Source organism: Camelus bactrianus, chromosome 2 (genome assembly GCF_048773025.1).
Source record: "Camelus bactrianus isolate YW-2024 breed Bactrian camel chromosome 2, ASM4877302v1, whole genome shotgun sequence".
Taxonomy (NCBI): domain Eukaryota; kingdom Metazoa; phylum Chordata; class Mammalia; order Artiodactyla; family Camelidae; genus Camelus; species Camelus bactrianus.
Window position 1 is genome coordinate 57,895,640 of NC_133540.1, and position 13,291 is coordinate 57,908,930.

Consider the following 13,291-nt stretch of genomic DNA (forward strand, 5'->3'; position numbering starts at 1 on the left):
CAACAGACTGATAACTCCTCCACCCTCTCCCAAGGAACAATAAAGGAGACAGTGGTGCCAACCACACCAGCCAAGGGCTGTCTCTGCCCTAAGTACATCTGAGTAGTAGCTACCCAATGCATAATAGTGTTGTGCTGTTCTGCCCATGTGGTCCCATCTTCAGTGGCCATCAAATCTTCCCTTAGCAGCTGTGAGAGCTGCTGCTGGTGAGCCTAGTGCCCAGACTTTTTACCTGCTACCCTACTCCCATCTCCAGAGAACCACACCAAGAGATGTTACCCAGTCTCCCCAGTTGGCCCTGCCTTGGGGTCTTCCTGGCAGCCATCACCTCTACACAAATTCCTTTCTCTCAAGAATCCTCAAGTCTTTCAGCTGAAGAGTCAAGGATTAGAGGAAGGGAATACCATGGTGTGTTCAGTAGGATTCAGGCTTATGGCAACTTGGGCTCAAAAATGATTATTGTACAGAGGCCTCAGAATTTGGGGCTCAGGTGTATTATGGTTCAGCTTTATTCTGAACCTAACTATTCAGTATAGCTTCTTTTTTCTTAAGAGAAAACAGAAGCTTGATGACCATTTGAACACTGTCTTTTCCTAAATTTGAGACTGTGTGCACCAGTCAACGAGCCATTTGCTGTTCTGGTGCACTACACTGGGAGTAGTTCAAGCTCTGCCGATACTGTGCGCACGAACCTGGGCAAAGGCTGTCACTTCTCTCTGGACCTCTGCACCCTCATCTGACTTTACCTTTTACTGTGCTTCATTCTGTCTTTGCTATAAGGCAGTCCTAATAGACTATTGGCTAGAGCTTTTCCTAGAAGCGCTCGTTCTAGAATTGTGAATTGGTAAATGTTGTCTTTAATAACTTCAGCTTCCCCTTTCCCTAAGTTTTCTTCTCTCAGTTGTGTCCCTCATCTTCCTCTCCTTGTCTGGGAACTTAGTAACTGCATGTTCATTCTCCTTTCCTCCTTAGCAAATTCTTTCCTGCAGTGATTATCAGATAAATATATTTTTATTGAAATGTGAATAAATGATGAAAATATAAAATGCAACTTCTCTTGAGTATATCTGCAATGAAATAGTGCATTGAAAATTAAGAAATGAGTTCTAATGACAACAAGTCAAGTAGACAAGATGTCCAAGTATGCTGGCCCTCAGGCCTATTAGATTACCTAACTCACAAGGCAAGGCCAGGTTTGAGACATCTGCCTATAGGTGGGAGAACATACAATGACAACGCAATCCCTCTGGCCCCTAGCATTCACAGGCAATTGAATAAGCACCACGAGACATTCTTCCTTCTTGCTCTTACTCTTCTATACAAGAATACAAGCACGTTTTCTTAAAGACTGAGAGCTATATGCTTTCCATCATTATCCGGAAGGTAAGGACATGTTTGTGCCCTTCCAAAATCAATCAAATGATGTGTTTACAAATATTTTAGAAATGTAGCTTATTGCAGATTTTTCGATTTTAATATATATTTTTGATATAGAGAAAAATCTAGTAAAACTCATCAGTAAATTCTAAAATGATAACTATGTTTTGAATAACCAATGAAAAATCCACCTGGTTAAATTACTCTGTTTACCAAGAAAGAGCAATTACCTGGAAGCTAGCACATGCTTAGCCAAGACTACCACAGGACCCTTTTTCTCTTACCCTTCAGGTCTTTTCACAAATGTCATCTTCTCTTTGAGGCCATCCCTAGCCTCATCTTAAATAGTGACTCGCCACACCCCATTCCCAAACCCCTCACCATCCAGTTTTCTTCATCACATTTGCCACTCTTTTGCAATATTGTACATATACTTTTTATCTCACTTCTTCTCTCTACTCACAAAAATTTAAGCTTTGTGAAAGCAGGGAGTTTGTTTTGTTCACTGCTATAGTCACAGCCCCTAGACCACCATTTGGCACATATCAGGCCCTTGGTAAAATTTAGTGTTTAAATGTGGGTGGTGAATGCCCAATGTTCATGGTCTTTGAAAAATAAATTTTACACAAATACATATTGAAGTCATTCATGTCACTATAAAACATATCTGATACATTTATAAGATATTATGTTATGTCCAAGGACAAGTATCAGATGGAGTAAATTTGGATTTCAATGAAGGTTAAAAATATATTGATATATTAGAGTGATATTTATTAAAATACACTTTATAAAAATATCCAAGCTAATCTTTTGGAAATTCGATTATTCCAAGTAAGTGAAATGTGTTAAAAAAATTCACTTTAGTAACTTTTCATATTGCAATAGTTATTTTCTTAACTATTTGGCAACAAATGTGACACAACATAATTTTACTTGAGAGAGAAATCAATAACCATACAAATTATTAACTGTTCATTTAAGCATTAAATAAAATTCATTTGTCATAAAATAGCAATACATTTCAATTTAAGCAATAAGGTTTCACATGACAATTGCTTAAAAAAATTTTATTCCATTTTCTGTAATCAAAGCAAACCAACGTAACAATTCAGAAATTAAGCATATTAAATTTCTGAGATTTATCAGGAGAAATAGATGAAACTCCAAATATTTTTTCCTTTCAATTAAAAAATAAAAGGCTAGATTTTGCATCATGTATTAAAAGCCTTTTTGGATCTCATTACCCATACTTCAAAAAAATTCTTTTTTAACTCCACAGAAATATTTAGAAAAGATTAACTTCATTTTCAAAATGCTTGATAGATAACTAGTTCTATGAACGCTGTGAATCTCCTTAAAGAATCATATTTACAATAGAGTTCCTATGTTGAAATGGAGCAAAAATAAGCTCAATTACAAATATATCCTCTAATTGTATGTTAATAAATGGCTGCGTACTTTATACCAGAGTTTTAGCAGATTCCAAATTCATGCTTATTACAACCAAGAAGAGATGCCACAAAGGTCACAGGAAATATTTTTTCCATGCAGACCATTGAAAGGCATGTTAATGTGAAGCCCAGATATTGTGAAAGTATGATACTCTGACGTACAGCTTGAGCCCAGGAACGCCTGTTAGTTGTGGCAGGCTGCAGTCGTGCACAAGTGCTTACAGCTGCAGTGACATGGTGCTAAGCATGTTTTAAGACTAGTCCCAGTCGAGCAGCATCTTATCCAACCAGAAACAATCCCACAATCCAGCTCTTTTTAAGTGATCATCCTTGTATCATAACAGATTAAGGCTGCAGCTACTTTGGATTATGTTTAATCTAACCTTTATCCATTCACATCTTCACCTGAAACTTACAAGGACCAAGAGTCAATTGCTGGGGCATAATTCACAATGACACTGATCTTTCCTTCCTCACTCTAATTATCTGGATTAAGAATAACACTTTTGAGTAATTATTTTCACATTGGATAAACATTAAGCTTTCCCGGATTTATCAGAGCTTTTTCCTAACATGAAATAGATCCAACCAGGCTTATAAGAACATAACTGACAGCAGTGACAGCTTAATCAAGGCAACCCTAAACAACCAAAACAATAAGGAAATGCTTATTTCCTTATTGTTTAGGACAGTCAAGAATCAGAAACTTGACAAATTCAGCCACAAAAAGAATCCTAGACATTCAATTGCAATGCTTTAACTTTTTTCTTTCTTTAAAATGATTCAGTAATCCTCAAGTAAATTCAGACTCTGAAACACAGAGAACAGTGCTGATGATATAAAATTGGCTATACTGATACCAGTGATGAAAATTAAGTATCTTTATTTTCCTAGCCAAGGTAATGTCCTAAAAAGAAAGCACACGTTGCAGTAAAATCAATGTGCTGAAATTATAATTAGGGTGAATCAAGCACTTGCTGTATTACGTCTAATGGCTATTTTTGATCATTTTGAATTGTCCATCTAAGATTGCACACAATCCCTAAAATTGCTATCACAAACAGGCTAGAAAAATCTTCCAAGCTTGTCTTTGAAACTATCTAAGATCATATACAATTACACACTAAAATCACATCACAAAACCCAATTACACTTTGGCTTTGCAGATCCACAGATAACCTCTTAAAGAGCAAACTCTCTCACTGTGTCGACCTCTGACCTCAAGCTCTTTTTCCAATCTTCAGCAGCAGTGCTGTGTGTTTCTAAGCTAGCCTGAGGAGCCCAAATTCTGAATAGTTTAAAAGGGCTACAGGACTTTTGCAGGATGCCAGTGTTCTGTCTACCACCAGCTTAAGAGGAAGGTTAATGTTGCCGATATTTTATCCTTGCTCTTTAATACGTTATATACTGTTCTTTCCCTTACGTATAACCAAACACTTTAAATGGAGGAATTTCTAAGTACACTCACCTTCATTTTAATGATTTAATGATCCATAGGCAGTAATTTTGATACAAAAAAAAAAAAAGGAAAGAAAGAAAATGAAGAAAGAAAAAAGAGATGTCATTGACTATTTGAATAGAATTGAAAAACACTACATAAAAACAAAAGGATTCCAAAGAAGCAAATTCCAGACGTGCATCTGCAGTGAGAAGAAGAGAAGCTAGCAGGCTCTTCCAACAGCATCTCTCAGAAGTCTGTGATCACATGTGTGTCAATCCAATTTTGGAGCATAATCATGGAGTACGTGATTTTTAATAGAACAAAAGAGGACTCTAATTTCATACCAACTCTTCCCCACAGTTTCCAAAGGAAACCATCCAAAAGGAAAAATGGACCAGATGTGTATGGCAGTTTCTATGAGTCAATAAATGACACATAAAATAATAAATAAAAAGAGGTAAGTAAATCATCATCTAACGCCAAACGTGAGAGAAATCCTGGCTCTTCTTCAGATTTGGGATTGTTGTGGCTTTAGTTATCTGTTTAATGTGCCCTTAAGTTTGTTCTCCTAGGTAGTAGCTATCAAGGGTCATAGCATGTTAGAATTGCAATGGCATTTGGGAGTCATCTGCTCTAGCTTCCCAAGCCTTATCCTTTGCACAGTAGGATGACTGGTAAGTGCCCATTAAGATGACTCTCCATCCTATCCCAAGTAATAGTGCCAAGCATGTATGAGGAGCTAAGTCAAAGATACTCTTTTGCAATTGTCTTCCCTCCCTCTCAAGGCAATAATTCGGTTCTGAAGGTTGCATCCAAGATGAGAACAAAATTAAATTGTCTTAATACATAACTCAGGGCCTCTTCAGCAACAGGCCATTTCAAAATCAATTTCTTAGAGACATTGCCTTGACATAAAGGGACACATTGTCTCCTGTTCTCTACCTCAAGTGATCTAGAGTCAAGAAAATATTTAGGCTTCAAAAATGCAGTGAATTAGGAAAAATATTTGAGTAGAGGACCAATATGATAGAGAACAAAGAATGACACAGAATTAACATTATAAAGATTAAATGAACATCCTTGGATGATTGCAGACATCTTAGGAACGAGCACAAACATTTGAGTTCGTATTTGAACAATGTAAGATAGGGAAAAAAACTGAAATTAAATTTCCCTAGAATGACATTATATCATTTCCATTTCAGAGGACTTTCCTTAAAAGTAGAATGCATGGATATGAATTCATCTATTGTGTCAGCTTATCTGGTAAGCTCTGTCAGTGCAGGAACTGTATTCCTAATGCTTAGCTCGCCCCTTTATAGTGATCAAATGAATGAAACTTTGAGACTGCTTGAATACATGACTTAAAATGATCTGCAATACTTTAATTACTAATACCCAAAATACCATTTTTATAAACGAAAGGCATTGAGAATCCTTTCCCTACTCCTCCATAGCCCTTATGTAACAGAGAAAGAAAAGAACTTTCCAATGATTTTGCACTTCTAAAGATTTGTGAAGGGTAAAAGAGAAGCATCCAGAGATCTAAGTAAAATTATTGAAATCTGAAAAGATCAAAACATATTCTAGTGCCTGAAAATATCCTGAATTGAAAATACAATAATTTAAAAAAAAAAAAAGAAAAATTGGGTGTTTGGTGGAAGAAAGTGTGAAATCTCTAACTGCTGACTGTGCTTCATAAACATTTACATTATCCTGAAGCTATTCATACTTACGGACTTCCTGAACACCATATAATTTTACCCATTGTTGTATAAGTTGCCTTCCTCCTGTAAGTGTTGTACAAGTCATGTAAAGCATGTGTTCTTGACAATCTGGACAATTCCTTCTTGACAGTGCTTAGGCTGAGGCTGCATGACAGCCCCAGATGGTTTTTAGGTGAAGCGTAGAAAAAGTGATATAATTGATTTGGTGCTAGTTGAGATGCTTTAAATGTTCAGTTTCAACTTGTACCCAATCCATCGATTCCACCTTTTTTTTATTTCTACATTTTTTTAAGCAACCCCGCCAGAGATTGGGGTTATTTGTCTAGTATTTTTAAGATGTCTCAGAAGTTTTGCTAAGGAAACAGCTCCTTCAGAACTTTTCTCTACTGTTACATTGCTAAGGCTCTTTGATATAGATGTTTAGAATCTCCAGAAGGCTCTATCAAGATATTCACCAGGTCCCAAGGTAACCTTCCTAAGCAGGTTTGTATGAATTTCTCTTGAATGAACACCCCAGATTGTTTCTAAAAATACAAAAAATCATTCCCAAAGAAAAATTTCAAACTGATATTCAAGAGTTCATACATTCAGAGATATGGAAATAGGAAAAATATTTATGAATAGTTCACAAATGTAAACAGAGGAACATGGGGTTAAGAGACTTATTTGAATTTAGTTCCGCTTCACTTGCCCATCATATGACTTGATTTGGTTGAATTTGGCTTAACTTGGTTGATTTTGTTGGTGTCACTGGTTTTGGAGAGGTAACCTGCGGATGCTGGGAAGAAGGCCTTGATCTGAGCAGAACAGTCAGTGCCTTGAGGATCTACCAGACCTCATGGACAATAAAAAATGGAGATATGCACGTTTCTTCAAGACTCTTCAAACTAAAACATGGAAGTATTTTAAAAGGCTGATGAATATAGATAATTGACATTGTAACTCAGTAAAGGAAGAAAGGATTAGAGTGGCCAGTGTAAATTCATGAAATAGAATCCTACTTAACTCTGCATTGTTTAAATAGTGAATCACTGAACACACTACAAAAGTACTATTTTTATGTTATAAAGTATATAAAAATGTATACCAATCACAATTGGGAGATGAAATGTGTATATAAATATCCACAAGCCATTTTTTTTATTAAAAAATCAGTATATGACACAAACTAAGTCTTAAGGGAGTTCATTGGGAAAAACCATTCTCAGCTTGTGATCAAGTATGGAGATCATTTTTTGAGCTGAATCTTCATGTTTGTACCTTCTCCCCTGCACTCGCCATTCTACTTCATTCTGGCCTAGACCTCCATCAGTCTAAATTTCCAGCCAACATGCATTTCATGATACTGTTCAGTAGTTAGATGAGTGGGGGCACTGAGCAGATAGGTAGAGAGGATGGAGGATTGTCTGGAAGATGGTGGTATGTATACCTTCAGCATAAAGGTGTTTTACTTTTTCTAAATGAGTGCCAACAAGAAACCAGCTAGAACCCCATGGTCGCAACTGTATGGTAGTGACCAGACCATAAACAGACATTGCAATATAAGTAGCAATGTGGCTTAAGCCCCCTCCCTCCGTGGATTTTTCTGTGTGCAAGTAAGGACATACTCAGAAGGGGACAAGCATGACTAAGCACTCAAGTGGCAAAAGCCCTGAATCAATCAAGAGACCAGCTCTAAGCAAGGGTGTAAGAGATGGGCAAACAAGGACCACTGCTATCCTGCCTTGGACCAGCCCACCTCCTGCTCTTGGAGATGTGCTTTCCCCTTTGCTAAATAAAATCTTTCAAATCTTTTGCTGCACATTGCTTACGCCTCCCATCTGAATTCTTCTCTTTCAGGCAAGACAAGAACTGGAGACTTTTCCCTTCCCCTTCTGGAGAAACAATACTAACTTCCTAATCAAACTGAGATTCTCTTTGTTCAGTCTACTGTTACACCCTGTAGCATTTGAATCTATTGGTTATTTCCCCTAATGGCTTTCTTCCTTCAATTTATGTGACACTAAATGACCTAATTTGCCTCAACTTCTCTGATAATAATTCTTCTTTGTTCCCTTCCTGCCTCCCCCCTCTTTACCCCTTAAAGGTAGAAAGTTTTATGGGGTTCATGTTCGCAATTTCCTCTATTCGCTGTTTTGGGGTCACCTGCTAGATTGAACACTCCCACATACATCTGTCTCTTTCTGATCGCTATCACTTTCAGGCCACTGCACTTTTTCTTATAGCATCCTCTCTGCTTCTCTTCTTCCTACTGGAATTCTATTCATCCTTTAAGGCTCTGGTCAAATGCCCTCTTCTCTATGAAGTTTTACCTGTTCCTTCTAGTCATAATTAATTGCTTTCATCTCTGTGTTTCCTTACAAATTTATTTGCCCTTCTACTATAGTACTGCTTTTCCAAGGAAGGCCTAATGACTATCTCACTAAGAGTGGCTCTTGGAGAGAGTGACTTGCATTATTGTTAAAGTCCAGGATTTTTTTTTTAAAGGATTCTGTGAACCTATTGAAATTGTGTATAAAATATACATTCATCATTCTTAATTCTAATCCATTCTCAACTGTGATGAACACTCCTCAGCCTATCAGGGACATGTGAGACACTGAACTTTGTACATTAATTTGACCGCTAGTCTTTGCCACAAGTGGTTTGCATACATATTGCAGTATAAGTAAGTATGTATTTTTCAGCCGTGATTTCAAGGGAAAATGCTTTGTGACACTTCTGAACTGATGTCCTTCTGTTGGATTAAAAGAAAACTATTATTTAACATCTAAATTATAAAACAGTATTTCTCCTGTATAAGAACTGTTATCATAGACTAAAGTGACAAATATCAAACCATATGAGGCTCATCAAAGGATATCTGTGAGCAGGAGCCAATGGAGCCAGAGCACAGAGCAAAAGCCCACAGCCGGTGACATTGATGAACATCACTGGTTTTGTGTAAACTTCAAAAACTAAGGATTGCAAATGCACAGTTGCCTATGGGCTTCCCACATTAAATGTTAAGCTTCTTGAAGAAAAGGTTTGTATTTTATTCATACTTTTGTTTTGTCCAAACATTGTAGATCCTCAAAATATTTTAATTTTACCAATGGACATGGAATTTCTGAACATCTCATGCAGGGGAGGGATGGTATTTGCACTGTCACAGAAATAGAGACAATTTATTATTTGAAGACGGAGTAATATAGATCACCTGCATTATGTGTTCACTTAAAGACTGGAAAGACATGATGATGTCAGATCACAGAAAGCCTTGAATTCAAGGCTAAAATGTTTGAACTTAAGGCAGGCTACAGTGGAAAAATACAGAGTTGTTTTTATTAGGAAATTAGGAGAAATAATTTAAAAAATTAATGTGGGTCCTGTGTCCAATTAGAATGAATTGGAAAAGCAAGCAATCAGACAAAAGCCTACTATTTAGTTTTGGAAACATAAGCACCTGAACAATGGTGGTAGACTTGACAATTTAAATAAGAATAATTGATTTTGGAGATTTGAGTCAGGTATCAAAGAACTAAAAGATTTTGGCAAAGGGTAGAACATTCAAAATTAATAGCAATGGTGTAAGCAAAACAGTAATTACAAGGTATGTTTAGGGGATAGTTTGCAAACATGTAAATAAGGATAAGTTTATAAATTGAAGCCAAATGTTAGCAAGAATTTCCAACTTGTCTAATACACAGTTAATGCTTTTGAATACATTAGCTATTTTTTATTGAAACATAACTTACATACAGAAAAATGCACACTTTTTTGTGTACATTACTGAATATTCACAAAGAAGACATTTATTAACAGCCAACTTGGTCAAGAAATAGAATATTAGCAACATCACAAGAATCTCCCCATGTCCCTCCCCAGCCAATGTCCCTAAAATGTAACCACAACTCTGACATCTAGGTGATATATTACTTTAACATGTTTTTGAGCTTCTACAAACAGCATTACGTAAAACATACAATTTTGTGTCTGTTTCATTCATTCAACATTATCTTTGTGCAGATCATGTGGTTGCAGGCAGCAGTACCTGGTTCTTTCTCATCACTGTGAAAAATTCCATTTCAAGTAGTTACTGATATGGTTGGATTAACTCATCTTGTAACTATATTCTATTTGTTGCATTTGTTCTTTGTTTCTTCTTTTTTCTCTTTTTCTGACTTCTCTAGTTTTAATTGAGAAATCTATATAATTGAGAAATTTATATGCCTTTTTATTTCCTCTTTTAGCATACGATTTTATACTGTAGGGGAGCAAAATTTTCCACCCCAAACTATCTCTTTGGCGTACGTTTTGTTTCTAACAATCAAGGCCTAGAAGCTCAGGAAGAAACTTTGACTTGACCCTCCCTCTAAGTGCCTAAGAAGATGTAGGTAGGGGACCTGTTTCAGGAAGGGCCTGCACCATCACCACAGCTGACTACAGTGTGAACTGGGTGTGGGAGACAGGGAGGACCTCACAGAGTCTGTTAAAATTTCTCTCTGCATCCCGTTATCTCTGCATGACCCAGCAAACATTTGCTTTTTCATTGCTGTGTGAATTGTTATCCTCCCCTTTGAAGTCCTGAATCACTGCCCCCAATCCCTCTTTTGTGTTTAGCTGAAGATGGTATTTAAAGTGAGGCCTTCACCATTTCAGTAAGTTAGTCAGTTTTCCTGGGTCTCTCCCATATATTCATGTTACTAAACTTTGATTTTTCTCCCATTCACCTCCATTCACCTGTCAGTTTAATTCTTAGATCTTCCAGAAGAACCTAGAAGGGTAGAAGAAAATTTCTCCCAAGTCCCTGACAATATATCTTTAAAAAATTTTTCGGGGTTGCCTTAGTGTTATGATATACTTTTTAAAATAATCTACGTCCACCTTCAAATAGCAATTTACCACCTCATGTATAATGCAGGTACCTGCATAACAGTATCCCCAAGTCCTCTCTCCATCCCTTATCACACTGGTGTAATTCATTTCACTTAGCCATATGCTATAATCACCCATCATGCTGGTATTATATTACTGTAGACAAATAGTTCAATTTTAAGGCTAAAAAATACATTTTATTTTACTTTATTTATTCCTTTTATCTCTGATGCTCTTCTTTCCTTACATAAAGCCAATGTCTGACAAGACATTTGGATACCTTATTTTACTGTTTGTAGGATTTTAAGTTATTGGGTTTTAATCATTAATTTTGGAAAGTTCTCAGCCATGATTACTTCAATATTCTGCTCCATTCTCTCTTCTCCTTCTGGCATCCCCATTACTCATGAGTTATACATGTTGAAATTGTCCCAAAGTTCTTGGATATTCTGTTCTCTTCATGTTAATTCTCTTTACTCTTTGCATTTCAATTTGAGGACTTCCTATTTGCCAACGTTCAAGCTGATTTATTCTTTCCTTGGCTGTATCCAGCCTACAGATGAGCCCATCAAAGGCATTCTTTCATGTTGTCTACTTTTTCTAGTAAGAATCCTTAATATATTAATTATAGTTACTCTAAATCTGTTATAATTCTAAAATCTGTATATCTAATTTTGATGTTATTTTGTCTCTTCAGAATGCGTTTTTTTTCCACCATCATTTTGGCATGCCTCATAGTTTTTTGCTTTGTTTCTTTGTTTGTTTTTGAAAGCTAGAACTGTATTGGGTAATGGGAACTAAGTAAGTAGATCTTTAGTGGGAGGATATGTTAATCTTGAGACAGGACGGAAGGGAGCAGGGCACCACCATTAAAAAATGACACAGCAATTAGCATCAAGATGGCGGAAGATTCAACTCCCATTAGATCTTAAGCTTCACATTATACACTCATTGTGATATATTAACATGGTAAATGGCACTCCCACAAGCACCATGACGGTTCTAAAGCTAACTATAAAAGGTCAAAAAGTGGGTGGTGACCCAGTTCCTGGGAATCCCCACCCCTTCCCCAACATAGTTGGAATAATCCTCCCCCTTGTTAGCATATGAAATAACCGAGCTCATAAAAACAAACACCACCACAGCCATGGCCTTTCTCTTGCCTTTTGAGAAGGCCCACATTCTGTCTATGGAATGTATATCTCCGAGGCCTGTCGCTCTCTCTCTCTTGCCTTCTGGGAGACCCCGCACTCTGTCTATGGAGTGTACATCTACTTTTACTCTAAACAATCCCTGCCCCACCCCCAGCTGCCCCAGTGTCTCATGGCTTCTCTGGCCTTCTGAGACAGCCCACACTGTGACTATGTAGTGTGCATCTTTCTGAATAAGTCTACTTTTACTCTACTGTGGCTCACTCTTGAATTCTTTCCTGTGCAAAGCCAAGGACCCTCACTTGACAGGGCATGTCCCAGGCACTCGACTGAGACCTAGGACATGACCATCCTCTTGCCCCATTCTTCCTGTATCAATCAGACTAGGAGTTAGGTTGTCGTTAGTGTGGAGTACTATAGCTGTCAGAAGCTTCAAATCCTGGAGTGTCCTTATTTTGTCTCCCTTCTTGACTTAGGGCTTTTTATGAACACCTCTCTGAGACAGTCTGTGTCTGGCAGATCTTTTAGCTGTAATTGCTGTTAAATATGTGCAATGTTGTTGATGTCATGGTAGACTTGGGGAAAGGGGAGCAGTCAATCTTCCATTAGCTTTTAATAGGCCCCATGTCTCAGGGCGGTAGCCTTCACAAGTGTTTCTGACTCTCCTACAGAAGTATAACTTTACCCTTTCTACCTACTCCTTTCTTAATTGCAGTGTTCCCAGTCTGTTTCCTTGGAGCCCTTTCCCCTCTTGACTGTGCTCCTAACCACTACCGTGAGGTGAGAGAGGAAAGCTGGAGGGGACTGAATGGGGAGGAATTCCATTTTCCCAGCAAGAATAGGTTTCAGACTTGCACTCTGGTGAAGTTCTCTCCCCCGGACAGTAGGCATTTGTAATGGAGAAGCTCTGAGTGTGTTTCCCAATGGTTATTCTTCCCTTTCCCCTGCCAGGGTCATGAGAAAATTTTTTCATGGCTCTTCACCATGAGAACCTGGAAATCTCTTTTGCAGCTTTTGGAGAGAAGGTTCACAATAGTGTGGGTCACTCACAAGGACTATGGCCCCAGGGATTTCTCAGTCTTCTGCTGGTCCACATTCAGCCTCCAACAATTCATCACAAGTGCCATTTTAGTGTTCCCATCCATTTGGCTTCAGTAGGTTCTCTTCCAGGTAAACTTCTTGGTTGCTCTGTCCCTCTGTTTTGCTATCTCACCACCTTTGGGGTGGTGGTTAGCCCTCAGTTTACTGTTGGACCCAAGAAAAAAATAATTGATTTTCAGTTTG